This window comes from Chelonoidis abingdonii, chromosome 4 (assembly GCF_003597395.2).
Source record: "Chelonoidis abingdonii isolate Lonesome George chromosome 4, CheloAbing_2.0, whole genome shotgun sequence".
Lineage (NCBI taxonomy): Eukaryota > Metazoa > Chordata > Testudines > Testudinidae > Chelonoidis > Chelonoidis abingdonii.
In genome coordinates, this window is record NC_133772.1 from 13,311,450 (window position 1) to 13,328,853 (window position 17,404).

The 17,404-nt window shown below is 44.4% G+C and overlaps 1 protein-coding gene across 3 annotated transcripts in view; it reads right to left on the reverse strand.

Annotated features, from left to right (window-relative positions):
• Positions 1-17,404, reverse strand: part of LOC116828710 (complement receptor type 1-like) — a 306,270-nt gene that overhangs the window by 66,420 nt on the left and 222,446 nt on the right. The gene's annotated exons all lie outside the window — the stretch shown is intronic.

The window sequence follows — 17,404 nt, forward strand, 5'->3', positions numbered from 1 at the left end:
TGATTGTACCTGCATGGCCCCAAGTACGCAACATTTACGGCTATTTTAGAACAACACTTCCTCAGCTCTCATCCCCTTGCACCGTACTTTGCACTACACTGATGACATCTCTTCATCTGGGAAGGAGGCAAGGAGGCCCTGGAAGAATTCCACCAGGACTTCAACAATTTCACTCCATCAACCTAAGCCTGGACCAGTCCACACAAGAATCACTTTCGGACACTACAGCACAAATAGCGATGCCAAATAACACCACCCTATACACGGAAACCTATTGACCGCTATACTCCTATATGCCTCCAGTTTTAATCCAACCAATACACAATCCATGTCTACAGCCAAGCCTTCAGACACCTACGATCTCTATCAAGCGTTCTTAAAACTACATTACCCACCTGGGAAGTGAAGAAACAGATTGACAGAGCCAGAAGGCTACCCAGAAGCAGGGCTGGCTCCAGGCCCCAGCGTAGCCAGCGCATTTGGGGCAGGCACAGGGGCGCTCTGCGGTTGCCGGAGTGACAGTGGCTCCGTGACCTCCCACACTCGTGCGCGCGAGGGCCGCTGGTCCTGCGCTCCGATGGAGCTTCGCAGCAGCGCATGCGGGAGGTCCACAGCATGTGACCAGCAGGACCCCCGCAGGGATGCGCTCCGGAGTCTCCACCGGAGCCGCGGGACTGCAAGAGCAGCAAAGCACCCCCCCACGGCATTCCGCTGCTTGGGGCAGCGAAATGGCTAGAGTGCCTGCCCAGAAGTCACCTATTACAGGGCAAGCCCAACAAAGATGGAAACAGAAAGCCGCTAGTCATACCTACAACCCCCAAACTAAAACCTCTCCAGCGCATCATCACCCCCCACTTGGTAAGGCAACTCCATCTTTCATTGCTGTATTTATAGCTCTACTGTTTTCCACCTATGCATCTGATGACAGTGTGTTTTAGCCACTAAAGCTTATGCCAATAAATTTGTTGTCTTGAGGTTGCAACAAGGACTCCCCATTGTTTTCACTGATACAGACTACATAGCTACTCTCTGAAACCATCAATGTCAAACACATTTAGAATATCCATGATATCACAGATGGCAGCGAATGATATCAGAAGAACGTGACAAACCATTTTAACAGGAACAGCAAAGTGAAATGGGCTAGAGATTGTATCCCTCTATTTAACCACATTTACTTCTTACGCTTCCGCAGGCACGCCTGCGGGAGGTCCACCGGAGCCATGGGACCAGCAGACCCTCCGCAGGGATGCCTGCGGGAGGTCCACCGGAGCCGCGGGACTGGCAAGCAGCAAAGCACCCCCCCACGGCATTCCGCTGTGCTTGGGGCAGCGAAATGGCTAGAGCTGGCCCTGCCCAGAAGTCACCTATTACAGGGCAGGCCCAACAAAGATGGAAACAGAAAGCCTCTAGTCATCACCTACAACCCCCAACTAAAACCTCTCCAGCGCATCATCACCCCCCACTTGGTAAGGCAACTCCCATCTTTTCATTGCTGTATATTTATAGCTGCTTACTGTATTTTCCACTCTATGCATCTGATGAAGTGTGTTTTAGCCCACTAAAGCTTATGCCCAAATAAATTTGTTAGTCTCTGAGGTGCAACAAGGACTCCCCATTGTTTTCACTGATACAGACTAACATAGCTACTCCTCTGAAACCTATCAATGTCAAACACATTTAGAATATTCCATTGATATCACAGATGGCAGCGAATGATCAGTCAGGAAAGGTAACAGTGACAAACCATTTTTAACAGGAACAGCAAAGTGAAATGGGCTAGAGATTGTATCCCTCTATTTAACCACATTTACTTCTTACACTTCAGAGACGTAGAAAAATTAGCACATGGGGCTGCTTGTGGAGTGAAGTATTATTCAATACGAGTAAGGGGGACGGGATTGGACCCAGAAGAGTGGGGTGGGTAGCGCACAAAATGATTCTCAGAGCTGCCTCTAGTGGTAGATGGGCACATAGAGAAGATCACATTGCCTACCTTCATCCAGGATAGCACAGAAAAGCAGCTGTGATGAGAAGTAAGAGGCTGTGGGTCAAATTCAACTCAGTCTCTGCAATTAGAGAGACTGCCTGGGTGTGCTGGCACGTGTTGCATTGTGATGCTGCAGAGTACAGGTGAGACAAGCAGCCAGAACTCCCTAAGCACAGCTAACAGCCAGAGACACAACTTGGATGTGCTGAATCACTAACTTCTGGGCTGAGCTCCTAAGGATCTCCGGGGTGGATTTAAATTCCTGCTTCTTGACACCACCAGCTCTCCCAACAGCAAGTCACCCCCTGCCCCGCTTTGTGAGCTCAGTAGTCCTCCCAGATCCAAGGAGATAGAAGCTTCCCCCACCTACAAAGGCTGAGTCTGCATGTTATTTCTCTGCTGCTGTTCTTTTTCCATTAGCTGCTCCTGGCTTTATACAGTTAAGGTTTCTCACTGGAGGAGACTACAGCACCATTATATTTCTGGCATAGGGACAATCACAAGTGACGTTATTCTCAGATTTCAGAGTAGCAGCCGTGTTAGTCTGTATCCGCAAAAAGAACAGGAGTACTTGTGGCATCTTAGAGACTAACAAATTTATTTGAGCATAAGCTGTCATGGGCTATAGCCCACTTCATCGGATGCATGTAGTAGAAAATACAGTAGGAAGATATATACACACAGAGAACATGAAACAATGGTGGGTGTTACCATATACACACTAACTAGAGTGATCAGTTAAGGGGAGCTATTATCAGCAGGAGAGAAAAAGAACTGTTTGTAGTGGTAGTGAAAATGGCCCATTTCCAGCAATTATCAAGGAGATGTAAGGAACTGGGGTGGGGCGAGGAGATAAGTGTTAGGATATAGATATTCAGGCCTGTCTGCAAAGGCCTATCCTTTAAGAATTTAGGTGTATTCTTAGCACTTAGCTAGTTATAGAGGTATAAAAGAAAGAATCAAAATCACTGTCTGTGTAATGGCCTTCTCTTACTGTGACAGTCTAAGGCCTTCAGCTAAGCAGCAGAGGCAGACATAAGCTGGGAAGTGTATTGTCACATCCTCACATTCCAAACTAGTCACATTGAAATAAGGTGCTATTAGGAATATAATCCAGTCCTGATATTCCTATCACCTCCAGAGATAGAGAAGAGCCTAGAAGATGTAAAAGAAACTTAGTTTGATCGCATCCTGTCTGGCAAGAACTCACTTATCAATAGACAGCTGGAAAACCCTTATGTCTGTATAGATGTAGTTGTGAAATCCTCACTCCTGTATTGTTTTGTATGTTTATTTGCATGGTCTCTGTCTGGTTCTGTAATTGTTTCTGTCTGCTATATCATTAATTTTGTTGGGTGTAAACCAATTAAGGTGGTGGGATATAATTGGTTAAATAACCATGTTACAATGTGTTAGGATTGGTTAGTTAAATTTCAGTAAAATGATTGGTTATGGTATAGCTAAGCAAAACTCAAGTTTTGCTATATAGTCTGCAGTCAATCAGGAAGTGGGGAGGGGGCGGGACTGGAACTGGGACTGGAGGAATTGGGATCATGTTTTGCTAAAGGGGGAAATGGGAACGGGATGGGAACAGGAACAGGGACGCAGGCAAGACTCTGTGGTGTCAGAGCTGGGAAGGGAGACAGTAAGGAAGGAAACTGGAATCATGCTTGCTGGAAGTTCACCCCAATAAACATCGAATTGTTTGCGCCTTTGGACTTCGGGTATTGTTGCTCTCTGTTCATGTGAAAAGGCCCAGGGATGTGGGAGGGTGAAGGAATAAGCCCCCTAACAATAAGCATGGGGAATTTGTTAGTCTCTAAGGTGCCACAAGTACTCTTGTTATTTTCAGAGCAGCACTATGCTAACCCTTCCTGATCAAAGCCTCCACTGCAGCAATGATTTCTGCAACAGAAGCATTTACCAACCATCTTTCCTACTTATCCTGTTGGCCAAATTAATCCCTGCTGTTCCCCCAGGAACGTAGTTGAATCCGTGACCCCTCTGGGTCCATCAACAGTGGTAAAAAAAAAAAAATATATTAGAAACGGGCAGGCCCTCCTTATTCCACAGGACAAGCTTCCCTTCCACTACCTTGCCAGTTCAATTCAACCCTGAGCACCCTAGGTGTGAGGTGAAGGGTCAGTCTCCATGGGCTCACTCAGACTAATCATTGGGCTGGAGGAGGAGGAGGAGGAGGAATTAGTTCTTCACTCAGTGAAATGATCCTTTAAACGCGCTGGGCATCTCCCTGCCTTAGAGCCAAAGCGAAAAAGTTATAAAACCAGACAAGCGGCAGTTATTACAATTTTATTGTAGCCCTGCAGGGCATGAATAGTCACTTGATCACAAAGGTGTAGGTTAGAGAACAGCCCTATCATTTATTGGGGCAATGGCTCAGACCATTGCTTCTCTGCATTTGAGATTGTATCATCTACTCCTAACGTTTGTGTGGCTGAGTACAGCTATAGAAGTGCCACGGGCGACAACAGATTTCAAAAATAGCTCTTTTTAGTTTGGCAAGGCTGAGTGTCCCTAAAAGGAAGCATCCTGCTGACTTTGTAATTGAGCAGACAAGGCAGAGAATAGGCTTTTTTTAGCCTCTGCACATTTTTAGAGTGGTGCAGGAATTTATTAAGATCACTGTTCTTAAGGTGTGTGGAAGTCGGGCAGTTAAATACCCATTCACTACTTTGAATGTGTATATTGGTGCATTGAAGTTAAATGTAAGCAGCAATTGTGGGATGTCTGCAAAGTTGAAGTTACTTTTGAGTTTCCTTTTGCATAGGATCTGAAGCTCGTATCAACTGATAGTTTGCTTCCATGCTACTTGGTTAACTTACCCTAAATAAAACCAAATCTCAATTCAATCCTTCACTATAACCCCTAAAACCTGAGGACCTGAAACCCTACTTTATCATCAAGTAGAAAATGAAATTTGTGAAATTCAAGGGGAAAGAACAAAAAATCCTAAAAACCAGTGCCCAAGAAGGATTTACTGCCTATTAGCTATATTAGCAAGTTCTACGAAATCAGTAAGAATCATCCTTTGCGTAGTGTAATGATATGAACTGCATCCAAAGGGGAGACAGTTTGTCACAATGTGGCTCACAGGTCTCAGCTATTCTTTGTGACTTTAGCTCCTGCTTCAGCGTCTCAATCTCCAGATACACAGTTTTTGCACTTCCAGCAGAGTTTTCAGTTTCTCCAGAGGCATACCACACTCTGTGAACTCTTAGCTCTCAGGAACCATCTCACACACAACAGAAGTGCTTTGCTTTTTCTGTAAATCAAAGAGGGAAAATGCTTATGCTGCAGAAGAGAAGGACTTGTCCTCTCAAGTATGCTTGCTCCTTTTTGAGTCTGAACCATCACCCAGTGTGTTACATGTATCTGCCTCAGGGCCTGAAAGTGCTGCACACCCTCACTTCTATTCAATTCTACAGAAACTGACACTGCTAAGCAACAGTGATGACATTTTGAGCAACATAAGGTTCTGGCACATAGATTATAAATACATTGGGCAGGAACCAGCCTTCTTTTTACATAGAGCTGAGCACACTGCAATATCTCACTGATTAGTAACACATACTTGAATTGCCTAGAAAACCTGACTGTTTGTAATAGGGAAGTTTTCCTCCTGTTGTGGTTTTTACCCACCAATTTTTACTTTTTGCATGGAGCAGCTGCTATCAAAGGAAGATAGCTTTTTTAAAAATAGGAGATGGGTGTAGTGAGAGATAATTTGTTTTGTTTTCAGATAAATATGTTTTTTCACCATATGGTATATCAATGGCACATGTCCCAACCCAATCACAAAGACCTCATGAAGTTAAGTCTATGCTTCATTAAATCAAAGCATGGTTACTACTAATCTTTATATTAGAAATTGGGCAGGGTGCATCAAGAAACCCAACTTGACAGTCATACTTACACTTCAGTAATGCCGTCCGATAAACAAGTAATACTAAATCTGTCTGTTGCAGGCAGGAGGGAATGGCTTGAAAACTGGTACCCAGGAGAGCATTTGAAAGGAATGGTTTCATTAACAGTGTACCACTTTTTTTCATCCAATGCATTGACCATGCTTCCATTTTGCACCTCTGGCTTCAGATACCCAACTGAAAAGAAAATGCAGAAGAGAAGGCAGTTCACTGAGAGGAGCAGATGCACTCTGAATGCTGGTTATTGCTCGAAATGGAGGAGAACAGATACACCCAAGACCCTTTACCCACAGTTTATTTCACTGCAGTTGTTTTGATTTATAAACAACCCATAAAACCAGCTACCCTGTGAATCTCTCTCTCAACAGAGAAAGAGGGTCCATGATTAAGTGTGGAGCCAACACTGAAGTGAATTGGAATAGCAGGTGTTCAGCACCTTTCAGGATTCAGCTCAGAGTGACTATCAAGTGATCCAATCAACACCTTCAATGAGGTATTAGATTCCAGTCCCAACAGTTGAGTTAAACATAGAAATCCCATCCAGTATTTTACACGACTGGCATTTCGTGGAGGTGTTACCAGCTGGGGCAGCAGAGCACAGGTGCTTTCTTGGGATTGTTAACATGCAGTTTGTTCTGTGCACACGTGTGGTAAAAACCTCTTCCTTTTATAGCTGTCGGTCTCCTCTGCAGCAAGGGACAAGTGCAATGGAGTCAACTGGGCTTCTCACTGGTGGAATGAAGAGTAGAACTTACTCCTTAACAGTGTCTTACACTCCTATAGCAACTTTCATCTTGAAGGATCCCAGAGGGCTTTTCTAGATACTACACGGATTTGCACTTTACAGAGCCCCTTTCCCACTGAAATGCAGCCTCTTCTAGGGCAAGGGACAGTATCCTAGCAGACAGAGGTTCATGTTAAGTCTGAGACAAGGAACAACCAAAGCTAGTGCACTTATGGCAGCTGACCTATTTCCCAGGCAACTCACACTGAAAACTGTGCCACACAGGAACAGCAGACTAAAGCTTAACCTCTTCCTAGAATTTTTTTTTAAAGGAAATAGTCTCCAGGGGCATTTGTAGCAAATAGTTTCTTCCTGCACTGGATTTTCAATTACGATGGGACTACTGGCAGGTTATGCCCACTTTTTGGAGTCATGCTGTTTCACAAACTCCCTGATGTCACATCCAGACGGCGCCACATACCTAAAGGGATGATACCAGGAGAGCTGAGTTGGGAAACCAGAAACCTGGAGATGGATGACAGGCTGACAATATCCTGAACAAACCATATGGAATTAAGATTAATTTAATTCAATGAAGTTTCATCTTATTGAATTAGGGTTAATACCTTTGGGGTCCATTGTATTAAAACGCAGTTGTGAATGTGTAGTGGCATTGCATGTACCTTCTCTGGAGGGAGGAGAATGCTACTGTACTTCCTCCCTTATCAGCCTTTGAAGCCAGCCCCCAGAGAGGTGCATATACCGGTTCAAACTGGAGTCTCCAGGGACCAACAAAGAAAGTGTTTTTTGGATAATGAGCTTGGTTTTTTTTTTTTAACAGCCTCAGGATTTTCTTCCTGATCCAGCAAATGGATAGGACTCCTTGTCTATGGAGGACCCCAATCCTTTGGAAAGGCTTGGAAGGACCAGGTGCTTCTTCTGAGCTAGAGCTGTGATGAATTAATAACCAGAAGGAATCCCCCTTGGGTGGCAGATGAAGGACTATGCCTGCCAGAATCCAGAGATGTGGTGGGGTTAAATATTGGAAAATTTTAGCATGCATGTTGTTCTCTCTGTAATGCTTTTTAAACTTAAAAATAAGGTAGACCTGCATAGGAAGAACTGTGTGGTACGTATAAGTGTAGCAATTATACCTATTAAAAATCCTCTGAAGAGAAAGAAAGCAAGTGTCCCTGGGCAACCTGCCTGTGATGGGAAATATATGGTGAAAGGAGAGTACTGTGCTGCCTGGAGATACTCCAGTCAGAAGGGACAGAGACACGGGTCTTCATCTAATAAGCAACAGCTGAGGGGCTCTGACCTTTATACCTTCACCTACATGGAGCTAGGGCATCCAGGGAACACACACTGCCCTAGTGAAAAGAACAGGAGTACCAGTGGACACTGCTATTCAAAAGATCCTGTCTTGCACACATGGGGCTCATGCACTCCACAAGTACAATCTGTGTAGACAATCATGCAAAGAACATTTAACACCAGTTACACTGCAGCATCTCCAGTCATGGACTGCTCTTAAAACAATTAAAGTGAGCTTACATTCACATTCCTGCTTTTGAGATCTTTATGTTACGCAGTGAAGTTAGCAACCCACCAAACCATGCCTCTGAAAGCCTCAGTCCTAGCTGTTAAACAGATGATACTAACCTCTGCCTTCAGGGGCAGGTCCGCTCCACTCTCTATTAACATTATCTTGTGTTGTACAATGAATGGAGGCCTCTCCAATAAGAGAGAAGCCCTGGTCACATTTGTAAGTTACTGCTGAGCCAAAGGAAAATTCTTGTTCACTCTGACCAGTACGGGATCCATGGGCGATATCAGGAGGTGGAAGACAAGGTATTGCTGAAGCAAAGAATGTCAACATGAAAATTGAAGTTCACATTGAAGGTGAACTGAAGAGAGAGTTTTCACTAAGAAAGTTGTCTCAGATCTCCCCAAAATGCTGTTTAGCCATTTGGAAGGGTACTTAACATTGCATTTTAACATTTGAAGCAATGTCCCTTTCAGATTCTGAAGGTTTTTCTACTTTAGGTTTGTCCCAACCCAGTACGTCCATTGCTCAAGAAGGATGCTCCATAAAACATAAGCTCTGGAAGATGACCTTACCAGAGCGTGCCCGCTCCCAGCATTAGCCTCAGGGAGCCAGAACCTCCTCCCCAGCTTCTATAGAGGTCATGTTGTTCCACTAACAAAAAACTAAGCTAGGACATTGCTTGTAGCAGCAGCTGATTCTAGAAACTGGACATCAGCAGCATGATTGACAGACCAAGCCCAGAAAGCATCCATGAAATCAAATTAAGGTAGAGACAAATTAATTGGGATTCATTCCAAAAGAGCCTCAGATTTTAAGTGAATGGTCAGATTTGGGAAGGATCAAAACTTCTTGAAGTCATTATCATGCCTTTCACTTAGCGAACAGCAGGATTACACAGATACAATAGTGAAGAGGTGCCATGAGGCCTGTTGGATTATGAATAGTAAACAGTGGCAGGTTAACAATCTAGAGGGGATTTTGTTTGTAAGCATTGATTCTGTAGGAGTCATCCAAACACCATGGTGACCATTGTATGATTTCATTCTCTTCCCAACCAAACATACATCCTCAAGTTTAAACTCTTATTTAGATTAAAAGACGTAAGAACAGAGACTCCTCTGTAGCACCAACTATGCTGCATCATCTCCAGATGTGAACTGTTCTTAGAATCCTTAAAACAGTTTACCTTGGCAAAGTGGAACCTCCTTATCCCAATCAACTCCATTTCCTGCAAGCACACATTGGGTGGAAATTGGTCCAATTAATCTGTAACTAAAGAAAGAAAAAAGGTTCAGGTTTGTTACTGAAGTAAGCAAAGAACTAGGTTATAGATCAGAAAGATGGAACATGGTTTCTTTATGCCATTAGGTGGAGACAAATGATTGATCAGGGTCATTTCTGCTATAAAACATGATATGTCTAACACCATGGGACCAAGGAACACCAAGTAATTAAAGGCAATCTAGAGCTATATACTGTTAGCAAGAGAGAGTGCCCTCATATCTTGTCTACACTAGTCAGATGCTTGGGAATGCTTGTTAATTCTCTGCAAAGGGGAACAAGTGATCCTTCTTCTAAACTGGAGATACAAGTAGTAAGGAGCGCAAATATCTCTAACAGGGGGAAGAGGGCTCTAATCATTCCTGCTATAGAACTTAATAAATACCCAGGAAATCGTGTTATTTTAGACACGACTGGTCTGCTCACAGAGTTTGGCCTTGCTGGGTAGGAGGCTGTGCCTCATCTTATGTTTCTAAGATGTAGTAGAGTGTTAGAAATGAGAGCCGCCACCATTCTACACCTTAGAATTACTGTGCTTTCATCTGCAGCAGTACTAGACACCTCTTCTCTGAATGCCTGGTTGTGTTACCCCAGTTGTCAATGTCTCAGCTTAAGGTAAGGGGAGCTGCTTTGCTCCCCAGCAACATTTTGTAAAATAAAAATCAGACCTAAAGACAACCCATCCTGAAAGAAGCAATAGGGAGAAGTCCGCTGCCCTGAGCTATCACCCACCTGACACCATCACCCTTCCATATTCAAACCAGAGCATCTTAACTGTCCAAGACCTAACCAGTACCCTTAAACCCAGGGAACTCATGAGCCTGCACAAATCCATGGCCTTCAGTCCATGTAGACTGCTGCAAGGAAACCCTACCTCCACAAATCCTTCAACTGTGGATCAACCTACTTCACCCAGAAGGCAAGCTGACAACCAATCCACAGAAAAAAAGGCATTTAACTTGCATGGGGTTTGGCAAACCAGCCACCATCAGGGAATTACCTCCCCCACCGTCTCTCCTCATTCAGACTGGGGGTCAGCTTCCACCTAGAGACATCTGACTCCTCTTCCCAGAGGACTTAACCCCTGCTGCCAGGCCAAGCCCTCTAAAGTTTTGATATAGAGAAAAAACACCTGCACTTGTTGGTTGTGCTTTTTAGTCCCCATATAATGCAATCTATTCAGCTATCTCAACACCCAGAAAGCACCTGCTCAGTGAAATGAGGCTGCAACTCATTCATGATTCCCCAAGGCTTGTCACATAACCCATATGGACAAAAGCAAGAACTGAACCTGACACTGCCCTGATAACTATTGATGAATAGGAAGAAGGCTCCTTCTAGCTGGTGCTGCCTTTTATGGGCAATATTCTGTCCCACAATCCCAGCACCAATTCAAGATTCTAGGACTGACCAATAACCATCCATGTAACACAGCATAGATGGCACTGATCAGCAAGTGTCACATTACCCTTCAGGTGGGGCTTTCCCTTATGACTCATGATCCAGCAGCTGCTGGGATTACTCATTGAAGGTTTAGGCTGGGATTTCCAAAAGCACCTGAGTGAGTTCGGTGCCCATCTCCCACCAAAGGACAGTCGTAAATAGGTAGTTAGCATCCTTCAACTCCTTTGAAAGTCACAGGTGTAATTCTTAACAAGGGCCCAGCCTATAGCCACAGATGTATAGTACATGACTCACTTATGTTCTTGAAGTTAAGCAGCCTTTTTAGTCTCATTTTGCCAGACTTCACCAGTAGTTTTACAGCAGTCTAGGTTCTGTTAATTAGTCAAAAGAAGCAACTTGCCACTCACCCTTCATTACAGGAGGAGTTTGCTGTTGCACCAAACCAGAGATTGATTAAATCAACTCTGCCATTTTCTAGTTCTAGTGGTTTACATGGTATTCCTAGAAGAAAACAAGACTAATATTAGTGTCATCTCATATGACCTTAATGGGAAAAAGAAAAAGGGATATGGTAACTTGCTCCCCCTAACACAGCAAATACTATGGCAGATCAAGCCAATGGTCTAATCCAGTGGTTAACCTTTTCTGGGTTAAGAACCCATTTGTAAATTGGTATGGCCTGTCATGACTCAGTAAATAGTGTATGCATGGAGGTCCTGGGGTGGTTTTAGTCAGGTCCTATATCCCAGGAGGGTTGGGCCCTGCCTGGAACTCACCCCACAGTTTCTGTGCCAAGGGGTTTGATGCGCTGGTGTCTCTGCTTCAGTTGTTGCAACCTCCAGGATTGTAACGTCACTACGGTTTGGCCCCTGCCCCTCGACTGGATCAAATTTGTCTCAGTGGAATTGTGACCTGGCTCATGGGGTTGCTGCGCGACTCAGATTTGGCCTATCCATAATGGCACATTAGCCACTGACCCAACAGGGCCCTTGCTCGGGGATCCTGGCCCATTGGGGGCCCCCCAGAAAATGGGTGTCCCTGTACCCCAACCCACTACATGCACCCACCCAGCGCTTCTGCTGGGGAGTGGATGCAAGGGCTTGCAGGAGTGCCAGGTGGGCAGGGCAAGTCTCCATGCCCTGACCCCGCCTTCTGGCTGGAGTGCCCGGGAGGAAGATGGGGAGACTGCAGGGTAGAAGGAGTGGGAAGGGACTCCTCCCCCAGTTGCTCTGGCCCATGGCTCCACAAACCCCTAATTTTCCTCTGCCTACCCAGGCTGCTATCATGACGGCTGGGCCAAACCTGAGTGGCACTGGAATCCTGGTGGTTGTAGCACCCAGAGCAGGGCGGTGAGCCACAGGAGCTGCCATGTGACCCTTGGAAACAAGCCTTCTGGCAACCCTTTTTTATGTCCCGACCCACAGGCTGAGAAATCCTGGTCTAGTCTTATCTCCTTTCTGACAACGGCCAGCCACAGAAGTTACAGAGAAACCTGTAAAACCTACATTATGGATAATTATGCCCACAGGTGGCCAGGGGGAAGATTTTTCCTAATCCCACAGTTAATGGTTCCCCTCATATCCTAAAGAGGAGTAAAACTATAAGCCAACGAAATTATCCTAAGTGCGTATATTTATATTGCCAAATTAAGACCCAGATCCTGAAACAATCACATGCATAACTCTATTCACCTGGGTAGATCCATTGATTTATATGGGATAGTTCATAAGTGACATTAAAAACAGTTTTAAGTGTTTGCATGTCAAAAGTTTGAGTCTCTCATCCTTCTTTGAATTCTACCAAGCTCTTTACTTCAAAGTCTCATGGCAATGAGTTCCATGGATTAATTATGCATTTTGTCAAGCAATTTCCTGTTATCAGTCCCACTGAATCCTGAGTTTAGGCAATAAAAATTGCCTTTTCCTCATCTAAGCTCAATGACAGATATTCTCCTTGCCCCCTACGATAAGAATATCCTGAAAATTATTTGTGATGCTTTCTTCCTTTGTAGAAATAAGCTTTCATTACTGATGAACACTATCAGAAATTCGCCATTGCTACATGGAGTTCAAAACAGAATGCCTGTATCCATGCAAAGTTAGAACTTCTCTCTTGATTCAGGGAAGGCACAAAAGTTGCCATCTGTTTATTAAGGAGCTGACTCTGCAGAACACTACTGCACATGCTAACGGCCCAATGACTTCTTGCAATTAATCACATGCTTAAGTTTCCTGAAGGAGAGAGTATAAGTGTCAAAGGCTATGCAAGTAATTCCCTTCAGTGTTATATAATAGTATACGGTTCGATTGTATTCATCACTCTGTATTTCTGGCAGGTTTCCACACCCCAGTTAGGGCTTATGTCCTGCCCTGCGGCCCTGATTCCTTTAGTGTCAAGGTTTGGCACCATCAGCCATTTTGAATTTTTTTTATTACAGTATTTTTTACATATGAATGAGGGAATGTTGCATGCTTGTGCTTTGATACATTTGGTTGATTGTTTAGAGAAAAAGGTTGAAAGAATAGAGTAAGAAAGCTTAGGTCAGGTTTAGAGGAAAAAAGAAAAAAGGTTATTAAAGAGAAGAAAGATTGTTTGGTTAGGTTAGTATGGAGCAATGACTTTTAAATAATAGAAAGAGGGAAAAATAAGCACAGGGCAAAGAAAAATTAGAAAATACAAAAAACAAAGCAATACGAGGCTGTGTTACTGAACACATGCAGAACGAAACATCCTACTCCAGCGACTGGCGGTAGTGAAATGATAGCTGTTCTGGGCAACGAACCTTGGGAGCTAGCCCCGTCTTTCACTGTTTTACAGCTATGTCACAGAATGCACTTTTTGAACCAATCCTTTCATACCAAGATTCTAAAAAGAGCCTTTCAGGAAAGGACTATCGCGCGGTGTATTATTTGAAAATTCTCTAGCCACTGAGCATTTGACTGTGTGTATAAAACCACATACTTTTGCGAATGGCATTTTTAAAACTGGTAGCCTAGACACAACAGCCATGTCCTTTTACAAGATACCTACAGACGCCAAGAAGCCAGAATTGCCCATGGGTGTACCAGTTTGTGTTCAGAAGAGAAGACTCGTTTACACGTATTTTGCTAAAGAGGCAGACCCGCTGCTGAACCCTGCATTTCATCCTGAAATTGAATCCAATAGGAAGACTTTATGGTCACGGCTAGTTGTAAAAGAGGAAAAGGAGAGCGTGTGAAAAATGTGTTGCCGCTTTGGAAGTAGTCGACTCGAAGGTGGAGGTAATGCCCTTTTTATAACAAATTGATGAAAAGTTACAAATGTTTTATAAATATGTTAAATATTTGTTTTTTTTTTTTTTTATAGGTAGGAATGGAAGAAGAGTCTTTATATGAGGCCATGTCAACCGAGGGACTGTTGGAGGATAGCAATGTCGAGAACCAACCGATAGCTGCAGTGTCATGGAAAGACAGCAACATTGTTACAGTAAAAGTGAAAGCTTTACCAACTGTGAAATAATTACATTTGTGTGTTTAAAATGATCTCACACATGCGCACACAGCTGCAGCTCTGAGTGACGAGCAAGATGGGAGATAATGAGCCACATACAGTACCTACTGCCTGCAGAAACTTTAGACTAAGGACACATCACTGCCAGGGTGAACTAGTACTATTTTACTTCACCATTCCAGTCTCTCACTAACCTTTACCAAATTTGGTGCATTTCTACATATTTTATGAAAAAAGTTTACTATTTTCGTGCACTTGAGAGGCCTCAACTCCACCTTAAAATGGTTTTTCAACAATTTCCATTTCATAAACCTCATTGTATGGAAAGTTGTGGGCAGAATCACTGCCTTGATGGAAACAAACACAGCTTCTGCCTCTCAGGAAATGGAGTAGACATCAACAGGAGAGTCCTCTCCCATCGACATAGTGTCTTCCCCAGACCCACTAAAATTGACACCGCTGCATCAATTGCAACCTTTGTCCTGCTTTCAGCCACCAGTGGTCTGACACCAATATAGCTCCATCAAGTGCTCAGCCGTAAGTGTAGACAGAAAAACTGCTATAAACTGCATTTTCCCCTGTGCAGTTTACACCTACCCATGCTTGAAAACATTAACCGCACTAGTGCAAAACAAGGCTTAACTGGGCAAACCTGATGCTATGCTGGGGATTTGAACTGCTACTGAAAATCAGGACACATCCCCAGTGTAGCTGTGATCTTAGCCACAATGGGAAATTAAAACATCTAAATCCAGACACGTCCTTCAGGTAATCTGAGCAAAGGCAAAGCTTCATTAGATTAAACATCTTTGCAGTTTCTAATGAGTATCAGAAATCTGTTTCTATCACATAGGGTATGTCTACACTACGGGATTATTCCAATTTTACAGAAACTGTTTTTTTAAAACATTGTATAAAGTCGAGTGCACGCGGCCACACTAAGCACATTAATTGGGCAGTGTGCATCCATGTACTGAGGCTAGCGTCGATTTCCAGAGCATTGCACTGTGGGTAGCTATCCCATAGTTCCTGCAGTCTCCCTCGCCCATTGGAATTCTGGGTTGAGATCCAAATGCATGATGGGGCCAAAACAGTGTTGCGGGTGATTCTAGGTAAATGTCGTCACTCAATTCGTCCTCCGTGAAAGCAACGGCAGACAATCATTTCCCGCCCTTTTCCCTTGGATTGCCCTGGCAGATGCCATAGCAACCATGGAGCCTGTTTAGCCATTTGTCACTGTATGTGTACTGGATGCTGCTGACAGACACAGTACTGTCACGCTACACAGCAGCATTCATTTGCCTTTGCAAGGTAGCAGAGACAGTTACCAGCCCTATATCACCATCTGCAATTGGAAATTGGCAATGGCCATTATTACTCCTTTTGTACTGTCTGCTGCTGTCATGGGTGCTCCTGGCTGGCCTTGCTGAGGTCAGCTGGGGGCACATAGACAAAAATGGGAATGATTCCCCAAGTCATTCCCGTTTTTATGTTTTGTCTAAAAATAGTCAGTTCTGCCTAGAATATGGGGCAAGTGTATTAGAGAACCAGAGAACACAGCTGCTCCGAGTCAGAGCCCGAGATCCCGCAGAAATGATGAGCTGCATGCCATTCTAGGGGGTGCCCCTGCAACAACCCCACCCATTGCTTCCCTCTTCCCACACCCCTCCTGGGCTACCATGGCAGTGTCCCCCCATCTGTGTGATGAAGTAATAAGAAACTGACTTTTTAGTGAGATAAAATGAGGGGGAGGCAGCCTCCCACTGCTATGATTGTCCAGGCAGGACACAATCTTCATTAGAAATGAAAGGGGGAGGGAGAGGAGCTCAGCCCCCAGTTGCTATGATGAGGACAGTTTTCAATCCTTTTGCACTGTCTGCTGGGAATGACCAGGAGTCATTCCCATTGTTGCCCAGGCGCCCCCGGCCAACCTCACCGAGGCCAGCCAGGAGCACTCACAGGATGATGATGAGGGTTTTCCACCATTTGTACTGTCTGCCATCAGGAAAGGAAGGGGAGGGGATGCTGCTGTTCAGCGCCGCAACACAATGTCTACCAGCAACATGCAGTAGACATATGGTGACACTGAAAAAAGGCGAGAAACCATTTTTTCCCCCTCTTCTTTCACAGGGGAAGAGAGGGGGTAAATTGATGAGATATACCCTGAACCACCTGGGACAATGTTTTTGACCCTTGAGGTATTGGGAGCTCAGCCAAGAATGCAAATGCTTTCCAGAGACTGCAGGATAGCTGGAGTCCTCAGTCCCCCCCTCCCTGAGTGTTCATTTGATTCTTTGGCTCTCTGTTAGGCTTGTCACGCAGCACTGTGTTCAGTCCCTGCTGTGGCCTCTGTCTACAGTTTTTTTCAAATGCTTTGGCATTTCATCTTCTGGAATGGAGCTCTGATCGAACAGATTTGTCTCCCCATAAAGCGATCAGATCCAGTATCTCCCATACAGTCCATGCTGATCAGTGCTCCACGCTGGGCAAACAGGAAATGAAATTCAAAAGTTCGCAGGGCTTTTCCTGTCTACCTGGCCAGTACATCTGACTCCAGACTGCTGTCCAGAGCGGTCACAATGGTGCACTGTGGGATAGCTCCCGGAAGCCAATACTGTCAAATTGCGGCCACACTTAACCCTATTCCGAAATGGCAATACCGATTTAAGCACTACTCCCCTCCTCGGGGAGGAGTACAAATATCAATATTAAGAGCCCTTTATATCGATATAAAGGGCTTTGTTGTGTGGATGGGTGCAGGGTTAATTCCGTTTAACGCTGCTAAATTAGGTATAAACCTGTAGTGTAGACCAGGCCATAGATTCTAATCCTACTGTAACACAGGCAGGATTGAACCAACTGGCTGTTAGTGAAGGCTGTATAGCAGACTCATTTTGTGTCTCTAAATCGTCTTGGTGCCACTAGATAGGACAGACCACCACACCCAGGTGGTGTGTGGTTTACAATCCAAACTGAATGCAAGCGTGATAGTGTATCTTGTAGTTTCCTGGCAGTGCATT